Source organism: Lactuca sativa, chromosome 6, assembly GCF_002870075.4.
Source record: "Lactuca sativa cultivar Salinas chromosome 6, Lsat_Salinas_v11, whole genome shotgun sequence".
NCBI classification, from domain to species: domain Eukaryota; kingdom Viridiplantae; phylum Streptophyta; class Magnoliopsida; order Asterales; family Asteraceae; genus Lactuca; species Lactuca sativa.
Window position 1 is genome coordinate 116,289,831 of NC_056628.2, and position 14,097 is coordinate 116,303,927.

Sequence of the window (14,097 nt, forward strand, 5' to 3'; positions counted from 1 at the left end):
ATACCCATTAAACGGTCATTTTATATGCCATAACCTTTTACCCCCTTATAGATCGGCTTCGTGAATGAGACCTACTAACGGTAAGACTAGCCTTTTAGTTATACATATATAATATTAGACTTTTAATGTTATACATAGTATAAGGGTGTATTTTACACTTTTAAAATATTGGGTGGTTTAAATTTTATAGATTACACTTTTAAAATATAAACCATATCATTATGGATTTATTAACTCTCTTTTAATTATACACGTAATTGATTTAATAAACCATAAGGGTGTAATTTGAACTTTTCAAAATTAGGGTTTTAGAATTTAGACTTTCAAAATTAAACTTTTAATCAAACAAAATAAATTCCAAAACTTGAGGGCATGTTTTGAAACTTTTCAAAATAATTAGGTTTTAATCTCACTTTAAAATTTTCGAATTTAAGACTATTTAAATTAAAATTTTAAATATTAAAACTCTTGATTTAATAATTATCTTGAATTAAACTATTAATTTAAATTATTAAATCATAAGGGATTATCTAAATCATAAAGTATAATTACCAATTAAACAATTAATTTATCCTAATCCTTTTAATCCCTCTAAATTTCGAAAATCATGGGATAGGATAATTCAAAATCTTTAATTACCATATATAACCATTAAAGGATAATTACAAGATATATGATAATCCAAATCCCTAAAATTTAGGATCTTATCTTGGGGAGGAGGCTAATTTCTAAAATCATAAGGTTTTTCAAACCCTAGATTTCGAAATCTTGAGGCTTAAGGAAAGGATTTGAAAACCCTTTCAAATTTTCGCAAATTAGGGTATAGAAACCCTAATCTCGAAATTTCTAGCCTCCTAGGGTTTATTGGCTATAAACCCTAGTATGTCAAGTTCATACAATTGCATAATACTAATAGAAAACAAGTTAACCAAAGGCTCTGACACCACTGATGGGTTTTATACAAAACAATCCTATGTGGGCATGCAACCCTAGAGTTGGATCTATGTTATCACTATTAGTTATACAACATTACAAACACTTGAAGAACCCTAAAAGGCTTCTAGGAATTTCGAAATCCACAAGGAAAGATGAAATACATACCTCTTGTTTTTATATTGTAATAACAACTTAAATCTTGAATCTTCTTGTCTTTGAAAGCAAGTACCACAAGTGTAATACCTATAATGGCTCACAAACACCAAGAGCAAATGGAGAGGCAACAGAGAGAGAGAGAGAGAGAGAGAAAAGGTATGAAATTCGTCCCTAGGAACCCTATACAAGGCATGGATGAATTCTTATGGCCTTAGGGGTCTTTATATAGGTGTAGAGATTAGGGTTTCAGTCTTTATCCTTATCTAGTTGCTTGCCCACCAAGCAATCATAAGATAAGCCTTGAAAACCCTTATCCTTTATCCTTTGGACGATTTCAAGGATATCTTATCCCTTGAATTCGTCCAACCCATATCAAGGATAATCCTTACCCTACTTTGTAACTATCACATAATTACAATTCAGCCCCTTTAGTTTAATTAATTACACTTGATCACTAAATTAATTCTTAATTAATTATTGACCAATATTAATTAAAAAAATATGATTTTTCCTTTAATATATTATTCTTATAGCATATTAATAAATCATAATAACCTCTTTCTCTATTATTTCCCCAGTCAAGTTACTCTGGTGAAGGCAACCCAAAAGGACCATGCACAATCGGGTCAAGTACTTACCAAATATGGTTACAGGCTTAGACACTAATCCAACACTCTCGACCCTAACTTAATTGGGATTAAGTCACTAGGCATAATGAATATTGTTTGTATCAGATTTATAAAAGCCAAGTATGTTTGACATACATGTAAAATTATAATATGTTCGCTTTTATAAAAAAAATGAATGTTTCAAATTAATGAACATAGGTACATGTATAAATGTTGTGTACTTAAACATATAAATAAACATGCATATTAATAGCTTGAATCTGCGAAATACTACATTGTTTCATAACTTGCTTGTTATAATATATAATGTCACATGAAAATCATATAATTTTGTATTTTGTAGTATTTGTTGTATGAAATGATTATTTCACGATAAAATAACCCTAATACGTATACGAAAAATTTATACTGGTTTATGAGTAACAATATAGTAAACTTTTAAATAATAATATTTTTATAAACTAGATTTATTGTATTTTTGTATAAAAAAGAAATTGATTTGTATAAACGTAATATTTGGCACATGTATTGTCACACCCCGAAAACCGAAGGCGGAAACATTTCCGGGACGGACTCAACGTTGAGTATCAAATCCAATGTACATAGTAAGCAAGTAAACAACCATTACATTGCATATTAGAATTTACATTTGTTCAAAAGTAAAGTGTTACAAGTGATGATACATATGTATATAAATATATAGACAAAAGTAGAGATGAGTCTTCTGTACGCTCCATCTTCTCCAAAAAGGATCGTTGGGTACCTGTCTAAAATGGACATGAGAATACAAGCAGTTTGAAAATCAGCATAAAGCTGGTGAGTTCATAAGCGGTTTTGTTTTGAAAAGAATGAGTTCCTTTATTTTCTGAAAATTTTGTTATCCAAAAAAATCTCATATTTTCTTATGTAAAACAGTTTAGTTATCATTTTTTTTACCAATTTGATTACGTGTTGTATGTTACCCCAGGAAAATCCCATATTTTCCTAATAGTTTAGTTATCCATTCGTTTCTTAATTCGATTACGAGTTGTTATGTTATCCCAGGAAAATCCTATATTTTCCTAAAAGTAAGTTTAGTTATTGGACACCAATGTAATATTTGATTATCTATTATACTTGTCATATTAGCTAGGTATTCTGATATCCTAATTGTGTTACACTTGAATGTACCTAGATGTATGCCTTCGTATTCGTATTCCTATTCTTAATCATATTCATTTTCGTATTTTATATTTGTATTCGTATTCTTATTTATATTTGTATTCCTATTCATATTCGTATTCGTATTCGTATTTGCATTAGTATTCGTATTCCTAGTCCTATCCCTAATCCTATTCGTATTCGCATTCGTATTCCTATTCCTATTCCTATTCCTAATCCTAATCGTATTCGTATTCGTATTCGCATTCGTATTCGCATTAGCATTCGTATTCGTATTCCTATTCCTAATCCTAATCATATTCGTATTCATATTCGCATTCGCATTCGCATTCGTATTCGTATTCCTAGTCCTATTCCTAATCCTATTCGTATTCGTATTCGTTCTGTTCCTAGTTGTACTTTCGTATTCGTTCTGTTCCTAGTTGTACTTTCATATTCGTTCTGTTCCTAATTGTATTTTCGTATTCGTTCTGTTCCTAAAGTCCTATTCCTAATCCTATTCATATTCGTATTCGTATTCGTATTCTTATTCGTATTCGTATTCGTATTCGTATTCGTATTCGTATTCGTATTCGCATTCGTATTCGTTCTGTTCCTAATTGTATTTTTTTAGTATGAATTATTCATAGATTATGAAATATAATTTAAATTGTAACACTTTATCAAGAAATCTATGATTAGTCTGAAAGCTAACTTCGTAATTCGAACTATTTGATTTAACACAGTTTTCGATATTAAAAACATACAAAATATAGACATTTAAACTGAAAATGTTAAGTTTGAGTACAAGATTTCCTTGTACTTTTTCTTGTACTCCCCCCTGAAAACATTTGAAAATGGGTAGGGGTATGAACTCACCGATCGAAAAACGTGTTGGATTGGATGCTAAGTGTCGGTTCTGGGCTTGATAACGCGCGAGGTTCCTATGTAATATGAAATGATATACAAGTGTATCTAATTAGACCTTAAATCACTAATTAGATACGATTATACACTCCAAGACGCGAAAACACTTCAAATCAAGTGTTTGGAGTGACCCGGGTGACATATAAGGTCGTATATGGCCGGGATAATGTGTTTACTCTTCGAGAGTAAACTCCTTATGGAGCTTTCGGCCCTAAGACCAACTCCATATGAGTTCACGGCCGTGAACTCATGGGTGAGGGTTTTATGGTACTAAATGGCCTTATATGACTTGGGAAAATTGGCTAGGATCAATTCTAGGGCATAGGAGTGGTTTAAACTTACACATGGACCATTTAATGGAGTTTACGGTAGTAAACCAGGAGTTTAAGGCCATAAACTCCCCCATACCCATTCCTTATGTGCTTTGGTGGTGTTAGGACAATCACATCTGATTTAAACTCATTTTACAAGCCTTGGATGGAATTTTGGGCATCATTTGCTTATGTTATAGGAGTTTACGGCCCAGGAACCCATCCTTGGGGGGTTTACGGCCGTGAACTCCTAAGGGAGGGGTTTTCATTGAGTTTAAGGCTTCTAATTCGTTTATGGTTGATTCTAGAATTTATTCCAAGGCTATTAGTGTGTTTAAATTGCATTTTAACACTTCAAAATGAGTTTACTCCCCATGATATGGATTTTACGGCCCAAGCATGTTCTTGGGTAGTAAACTCATGTTTACTCTCCAAAAATTAAGTTCAAGGTGTTCTAAGTCCATTTTGGTAAGCCCCTAAGTCATATCTAAGCTCCAAAGGTCGATTGGAAGGGTTTTTGGGCTCCAAAACCCATTTTATGTGAGTTCACGGCCTAGGACTGTTCTAGGGCCGTAAACTCATGAATAAGGTCCTATTCCATGATTTGAACTCGAATTTGAAGGTCTAAGATGCTATACTAGGAGTTAGGGTAGTTACCTTGGTGATTTGGAGCTTAAATTTGATGTTTTTAGACCTTAATCTTGAGTTTGAGGAGAGAGGTTAGAGAGAGAGTAGTGAGAGAGGGGAAAGGCTTCAAATGAAGTCTTTTGAGCTTTAAATAGGTCCTAAGTTCGGGACACGGTGGGATTCTACCCAATACCGACGTTAAACGGGGCTTTTGGTCGCACCCGATTAAGTTATTTTTATAACTTGACGGAATAAAACAATTATTTTTCAAATTAATAAATTGAAGCGTTTCCATGGATTTTTAACGTATTTGGACAATTATTAAGTCATAATAACAAACTTAAAATAAATGACTTAATTTAGAAACGAACGGAAACAATTTAAGACGACGAATTTTTAATGACGTATCGGGTTACGACGACGGAACGAACTTCGGGTTGTCACATGTATTCCCCCCCTCTACCGAAATAATTAAAATATTAAAAAAGAGTCGTAAGCACTCACCCTTGAAGCGTGAATTCCATTTGTTCGAATTCGTTTTCTTTTGAGAAACTTGTTGTGAGAAATTTAAATTATTGGGGGCTGTTTAGTAATTTAATTAACCGAAGTGGGACTGGTTTGGTAAAAATAATTTCAAAAGATGGGCTAAAATGGTTATTTTTATTCATAGTTTGTAGATTGGGATCTATTATGTTAAAAATAAACAAATGAGGGGCTGTTTGTGGATAAATGGAATCATCTTTTGGGGATTGGGACATATTTTGAATAAAGAACTTAAGAGTAAGGGCATTTTGGTTATTTCGTAAATCAAAACTGACTTAGGGCTTTTTGTGCCCATGTTCGTTTTATGGTCGCGCAAAAATAGAGAGGTACAAACTCGAACACAGGCAGATGAGATGGAAGGCACCTAGTTAATGAGGAATCGGAAGCAAATCAGTTGGAGAAGGTTCGATCCTCGTCTGATCGGTGAAGGGTGTACGAAATCAGGTGAGGGGTCCGATGGGGAGTCCCAGATTGTCGATCGGTGGTTGAGGAATCGCGAGAGGAGATATCGACCCCCGCTGCTTCTGTTTGCTTCACCGCCGGCGGGAATGAAGAGAGGGGAACGGTGGGCAGTGACAATGGGTGTTCGATGGGCGAAAATCGCGAGGAGGAAGGCACCTTCGATTGGGGGCTGTTCGATCCTCATCTGATCGATTGTAAAGGAACGGAAACAGAAGAAGTGGAGGGTTGGATCCTTGTTTGACCAAGAGCAGAAAACGAAAATAGAAAGACGATGTGCTTGACTGGTTCGAGAAAAAGAAACATGAAAGTGATTTGGTTCGACGGTGGTTATCAGTGGGGCGGCTTATTTCCATCGAACCTTCTTAGGTTTCTTCCTCATCTCTGGCAGCAAGAACACGAAGGGACAACAGTGGCAGTTCCGATCCATAAAAGGTAAAATGGTTGATTTTTGGGATTGTCTGTTGTTTGATAGGGATAGATTTAGGTGGATGTTTGGTTGGATCATTTTACAGGGAAGTAAAAGAAATACAAACGTGAGGTTACTCTTTTTGTTTGCAGGTATACCCGAGAACAAGAACAGTTCTTGTGTTGTTGACAGGAATCGGTATAGGGAAAAGGATGTTTGGGTTTGATTGTTTGACAGGAAAGAAGGTAAAATGGTGGTAGGGTGGTGACAGTGCAAGGTGGTGTTGGGGTTTTAGCAACCACCGATTGCTGCTGTGAATTTGATGGGAAGGAAGAATCCATTTGTTGTTGCTGGAAATGAAGATGCAAGCAGATATAAAGGATCGATCAACTTTACTGTAAGGGTTTAATTTTTGTTTAATTGTTTGTGAATCAGTACTTGATGAGTAGAAGCAATGCCATGGGTTTTCCCTTAACTGTGTGTGAGTTGTAATACAGGTGAAAGAAAAACGTAGGAAGGAAGTAAAAATAATGGAGTGCAAGTTTTTTTTGAGTTTTTCTTTGTATAAAATGAAACTTGGAAGAAGGTATTATTTGGCTGTCTTTATCTATTTATTTATTTGTATTTGTGTATGTATTGTTGAGAAATTTTATTGCTTTTATTCTTGATATATATCATGGTTGTAAAAATCGGTCTAGGCGGCTGATTAATCGGCGCTTGGCGGACTCTAACTGCTTACGAATAGCTGTTATTGGGTAAGCTAGTCGGTCTTGGTCAATATCGGTAAAAGACGGTCCAAATTGGACTAATTCGTCCCAAATCGGACCAAAATGACTTCAACCCACTAGCTCAAAGGAGCAAACCCACCCAAAATATAGTTGGGTCGGGTTTTTTTAGCCCACCTAGTTGGGTTTGAATTTTTGAAGGAACTAACTCTCCTTTTATAAGATATGTGCGCCTTCGTCTATTGTCCCACCAACGATGAGGGATACAAACACGAAATTTCCTTCTTCACTGGAAACATGAGCGATGTGGGATGCAAACCCAAAACTTCCTTCTTCACAACTCCATCGAACACTCTCTACACCACCATCCTTCTTCACTGGAAACACGAAACTTCCCCATTATTAGGTCGAGATGAAATTCGTCAATTTAGAATCTGGGTTCAGGTCGAGATGAAACTTCCTTAGGATCTGTCGAACAATCACCTTGAAGACGATGATCGTCGGCCCCAACACTGTCGACATGATTCCTAACTATGGCCGTTCAATGACTCTCTGCCCCTTCCACCCTATTGGAGATGTATTGCTTCATAAGCAAATCTGCTTCGTAGGTAAGCCATTTCTTACAAATTGGTTTCATGTTTCTTACTTCTACACATAGCCTGTTAGCAAATCTGATTCACACTTCACTATGGTCGTTCAATCTTAGTTTCATGTTTCTTACTTCTTCAATCTTGACACACGTTGGTTTTATGTGTGAATGGTGGTTTATATGATTAGGAAATCGCTTACTTAGTGTATGAAACCATCCGTCCACCAAGTGTTTGATCAATTGCCTGAGTGAATCTTGTAGTCTTGATTATCAAAGTGAGGTATTGGTATTCATGGGTTCTTAATTAAAACTTTAGCAATATGTATTGGGTTTAATTGTTGTTGCTGGAATATATGCTACATATAATAATGGATTGGTTATGCATACAAACTATGATAGACAAAAAGATAATATGAATTGATTGGTGAAATCATGCCTCACAATAATAGATTGTGCATTGCAGGACATAAGAATGGATTGGATATGAACTCACAATGAAAGTGTTAATGTTGATAAGGTGCAACAACATGTTGATAAGGTAAAATCATGTCTCCCAAGAATGGGTACTTCCTGTTTTCATTTGATAACTTAGATCCAAATGCAGTAGTTGGTTATTTAAATGTGATGTATTAAGGATCAAAAGGGTTTTTTGTAATCATGGTTTGTTGTTATAATGTGATCTTTATTAGGTTTTTAATAAATTTTTTATTGATATAATGTTATATTCTTAGGTATAATGTTATATATATATTAATATTTTAATAATTAATGGTCCCCGATTAATCCCTGTCTAACCGATTAATTGTTTGACCCAGTCCACCGTCGAGCTACCGCCGAGCGAATTCTACAACCTTGATATATATATATATATATATATATATATATATATATATATATATATATATATATATATATATATATATATATATATATATATATATATATATATATATATATATATATATATAGGGTTAGGTTATTTTGTTTTCACTCTCTATTGTGTGCATGAATGATTGATTCTGAACCAATTATTTTAGTTATTTTAAGAAAGTAATTAATGCATATTATATGTTGAAGATATAATGAATATTAATTACATCTTCAGCGTTTAATATGCATTAATTACTTTCTTAAAATAACTAAAATGATTGGTCTAGCATCAATCATAAAAACATTTGAACCTAACTCTCTCTCTATGTGTGTGTGTGTGTGTGTGTGTATATATATATATATATATATATATATATATATATATATATATATATATATATATATATATATATATTATATACCAGTGGTGTGCCCGTGCAAAGTAGTGGCGACAAATAGTTTTCGAATGCTAATTAATTTATTTCGGTGAATAGTTTCCTTGCGGCTATTAGATCAAACAATAAAAACTTTAAAATATAACCAAATTACAATATTGATAATTCTTTCATTTTTACAATCCTCCAACGTTGATTAATCTATTTATGCATTACTTTCTTGCAAATTGCAATTAATCACTCATTCATAATGTTAACTTCTAATAACCGTAATATCTTAATTTGTTTAAGAAGTTTGACCGGTTTGGTGGGTTGTAGGGTTGTAATAATTTAATCCGATTTTTTATTTTCAATATAGTTTAAATTGTTTTTGTAGTCTTGAAACAATTTTAATTTATACACTTAACATAAATATTTATCCATTTATTTATTTATTATAATATTTTACTTTTATATTTTTTTATCAATGTTTTTTTCAATTTTTTTATGATTACCTCTCTGGAAAATCATATGTTGTGATGACAACCACTAAAAACGTATCTCACCCGCATTTAAGATTTCTAACCTACTAAATATACAAACACCATGATACAATGATTATATGTTTGATACCTAATTATTGATTTTAAAATGCTTTGTTTTCTTCAAAAAAAAATTGTTTATAATAAAATGGAGATAATTTAATTGATGGAAGAATATGGTGTGATTTAATTTATGTTTTAATGGAGGAAGGTCGAAGATACCAATGCGTGATTGGGGGAATAAACAAGGAAAATCATTTAATTGATGGAAGAGTGTGACAACCCGAAATTATTTTACTCTTAAAGCCTAGTCAATCAGCTCAACTGAGTATCAGACTCATTAGTACTGAGTTCTAGCCTAGTAAAAGGTCATTCTAAGGAGTTTTGAGCCTAATACACTTAAGGAATAAGTGTTAGAAAATACATGCTAGAGCCACAGTGTAGCAAATCGAATATTAACCTCATCTAATTGAGTTCACGGCCACAAGACCATGAGTTTACGGCCGTAAACTCATGTGGCCATAAACTCAAGTGCATATATAAGGCATTTGGCCATTTCTTCTCATTTCTTCATTCCTTGGCCGATTTTTCTTTAAATCCTCTCAAGTATCATCCAACTTTCTTCCTATATCTTCAAAAGATGCAAGTATTCTTCCTAGATTTGATGATACACCTCTTAATCTAGTATCCTTACATGATTTCATCCATGGAAATCACTATTTTCTTAGATCTTCAAGTTTCACCAAGATCACCAAGAACACACACTAGTGTTCTTGGCCAATATCAACCACTTCAAGCTTCTAGATAGTAAGTACTCTTCCCTATACTTCATATTCAGTTAGGACTCATGCTTAGAGACTTGGAAACACACATTTTCCCAAGAACATCATGAGTTTACGGCCCAAGATCATCCTTGGCCATAAACTCAATGTTAGGGCATGTTTGAGCCCTAAACCCTATAAGATGCAAAGCTAGTGACCCATAACCCTTCCTTGATGATTGTAGGACCTTAAACTACTCTTATAAACACAAATGGTCATGAGTTTATGGCTGTAAACTCCTTTGGGCCGTAAACTCATCAAAAGCCTCAATGAAGGTGTCTTTCTCATCCTAGTGTAGAGCAAAAGTCCCTAAAGTTTCCCTAGCATTCAAACTTGCAATTATACATGAGTGACAGTTTACAGCCGTAAACTCCCTTGGGCCGTAAACCCATGGTAGTAAACTCATGTGAGTGCCATTCTACCTTCCTTTGTTGAATCACATGTGATTCCAACACTTGGTTAAGGTGTTTCCTAGTCCCGGAAGGTGTTTCCTTTCATATAGTTGTTTATAAACACTATATTCATGTCAATATGTGTCCTTATATGTCATTTAGGACTTATTGTGTCTCGGGACTTCATTCGTGGAACTTCTCATCCTTACACGCATACTCGTTTGAATCACCCATATCAGGTGAGTTCATGCCCGTAATGATTCTTTTAACTGTTTTAAATGCTTTTAAAGGGGGGGGGGGGGAATACAAGTTGAACACAATGATAATTGTGTAATTGTTTGTTATAAACATCTTTCAAAATGTTACTTATGTCTTCTATATGTGGTTAAAACATTTCAAAAACTATTTTACATTTATGTTGCTTTATAATTTAACAAAACTCCGTTTTTAAAGTACAAGCATAACTTAGTAGTAAAATGAGTATTTTCAATAACAGTTCAAGTAAAATAATAGTAAACTATAATAAGTATAGTTTAGAGGTTCAGTTCATACTAGATACAATACACGATAATAGAAAGAACATACTAAGATACTATAACAAGAGAATATACTAAGATACTACAACAGAACGAACATACTAAGATGCTATAGCATGACACTAATACAGGATCTAACTATACCAATGAATCACTAACACATTGTTCTAAACAAATGGTGATGGTTATATTGGGTATACATGATCATATAATTTTAATGTAGATGTTCACGACTTGCAATTGATTGCAGAGGTCGCGTGTGGTTCCCAAAATCTTTTGACAGGGAGAGCGTTTAGTATGGGATCTAGCCATCACATTATATCTTAATAATCAATTTAAGGCATTTAGTACAATAGTAGTTACTATATACAATACTACAGTACTTACATTTTACAAACAACAACAGAACAGTCGGGTCTAGTACATTCAGTAAAAAGGGACCATAATTCTAACCTTATGATTCCTTAATGTATACATCAAGATATATATATGTGTATATATATATATATATATATATATATATAAAGGATCCGACAGGTAATAAGATGTGTGCTTTCCGCTTCATTTCCTGTTCCTTGTTTGGTTGTGGGCTTAGAGCAGATTCACCCAACCTATTATCTATTTGATTTTAGTTATATATATGTTTCGTATACATTAAGTCATCATAAGGGGTACCTGGTATGGGTCAAGTCATAGGACACTAATTCAATGCACAGTTTTCTAGTACAAAGCATATTTTCCAAACAGAACTCTTAGTACTCAAAGCTAGAAACTCATCAGTAAAGGGTTTAATCCATTTTATTAAACTAGTGTAGACTTAAAGGACTTTATGTGATTGACTCTATGATACCTTAGTTTATACATCATGGTTATATATCATTAATACCCAATAGATAGTTGGATGTGTGCTTTCCGCCTTATTTCCTGTTCCTTGTTTGGTTGTGGGCTTAGGGCAGATTCATCCAATCAACTATCTATTCGATATTAGATTATATATAGCAAGTATAAACTAAGCGATTATAGAAGTATTCACTGTGGTCACGATTTTATTATAAGAAATAAGGGTTTTCTTAAAGGATCTTTTCATTAAATATAAAGGAACTATTACAATTAACTTCATGAGTAACAAGTGAATGCACCAGGGTTATATACAACAAGGACCTAACAAACAATGGGATGTGTGCTATCCGCCTTACCTCATGTTCCTTGTTTGGTTATGGACTTAGGGCAGATGCGCACAATCAATTGTTTGTTTACTCTGAGTTTTATATAACTTGTATCCATTTAGTACTCAAAGAAAGGATTGTAGAATCATTTTCATGTATCTTTCATCAAATTAGGAAATATAGGATTTTCTAGAGGAACATGCGAACTTTTCTAAAAACAGAACTTATAACTTACTACATTTCAACTACATTTTCAACAACTTACTTACATCACTAAAATCTTATGAACTCGCCAGCTTAATTGCTGATAAACTCTTTCAAATAACTTGTATTCTCAGGAAACTAGTAGATAGGTACTCGCTCTGGGAATTCAGAAGATGGAGCAGTTTAGCTTCAAGTCTTGTTTTGTTATTTGCTTATGTACTCTATGTTTTGTGAACACATACTTTGTAAACACTTTTTTCTAATGAAATGGTTGTTCATTACTTGCTTACTATGATACATGTCTTGTGATACTAAACATGACGCCCTCCACCCCCGAACGTTTCCGCCGTTCCTGTTTTGGGGTGTGATAAAGAGTATGGTTTGATTTAATTTATGAAGTATTAATGTTTAATGTGATTAATTTATGAAACGCGAATGTAATATGTGTATTAAAGGGTAAACATAAATTGATTATACATGATGTAGTAGGTATGATACCCCTTAAATTTCAAGAAATGTCTAAAATGCTTTATATATATATATATATATATATATATATATATATATATATATATATATATATATATATAATTCTTAATAAATGAAGGTTATTTTGGCACATGTCAATTTCTCATGACTTTTGACACTTGTCATTTTGTGGTATTTTTGAAATAAATATTATCCGTTTGTCAATTTTTTGTTTGTTTCAATTTTTAAAATTAAAATCATATACTTATATACGTAAACTATTAAATATCACACATATATATATATATATATATATATATATATATATATATAATATTAAATTGCAATAAATACGTTTCTTTCTTTTTTATTTTAAAATTTTATACTAAAAAATATTTTTTGTTTACACTTTAATGTTTAATATTTTTTTAAATAAACTCATGTAATACATGGGGCTCACACCTATATATATATATATATATATATATATATATATATATATATATATATATATATATATATATATATATATATAGGAAGGATCATTTGAGAACTCATATATTCACGAAAACTCAAGAACCAAACAAGAATCGTTAGATCAAAATAATAGAAGGTCAAGATAATTGTGGCATTATTGTAAATAATTAGAAATAAGGGATAATGACTTGAAAGGGTAACAAACTTTCGATTTTTTTCACATTTAGTCACTAAACTTTTTTTTCGTTATCTATTTGCCATTAACCTATTGAAACAATTCACATTTTACCCTTATGACCGGCTGTTACCGGTCATAAGGGTAAAATGTGAACAATTTTAATAGTTTAGTGGCAAATAGATAACAAAAAAAAATTTTAGTGACTAAATGTGAACAAAATCAAAAGTTCGTTTCCCTCTAAAAAGTTCAATGGCTAAATGTGAACAAACTTCCTATTGTATTATGTTTTAGCAAATTATTTATTTTTGTTTAATTGTAGCAACATTTGTTGATGAAGAAATCTATGAAATAAAAAAACAAAATGTAACATCCGGATTTCCAGGTATCATAATTTAAGTATTTTTCTTTTTTATGTTAAGAAGAGAGACTTGACGAGTTGACGCCTCAACTCGTCGAGAAAGTTCGCGACTGATGACTCGGATTAATGAATGGACTCGACGAGTCGGTGAGGCGACTCGTCAAGTCCGCGCTATTGGCAGAAACCCTAAATCTTTGGGCCCGAGCCATATTTAAAGGCACTTATGGCCTTCAATTGCGACTACCTTTCCCATAAGTGAG

The 14,097-nt window shown here is 32.8% G+C and overlaps 1 long non-coding RNA gene across 8 annotated transcripts; it reads left to right on the forward strand.

Moving 5' to 3' along the window:
- Nucleotides 1-5,545: 5,545 nt before the first annotated feature.
- LOC111898154 (uncharacterized) lies at nucleotides 5,546-8,168 on the forward strand. Of its 8 annotated transcripts, XR_006184366.2 has the most exons (5): nucleotides 5,559-6,163; nucleotides 6,290-6,723; nucleotides 6,836-7,470; nucleotides 7,640-7,731; nucleotides 7,915-8,168. It is a non-coding gene; the product is annotated as an uncharacterized LOC111898154 (long non-coding RNA). The 8 variants fall into 8 exon arrangements; XR_006184365.2 differs by having other exon boundaries at nucleotides 5,557-6,163; nucleotides 6,836-7,731; XR_002852523.3 differs by lacking the exon at nucleotides 7,640-7,731 and having other exon boundaries at nucleotides 5,560-6,163.
- Nucleotides 8,169-14,097: the final 5,929 nt, after the last annotated feature.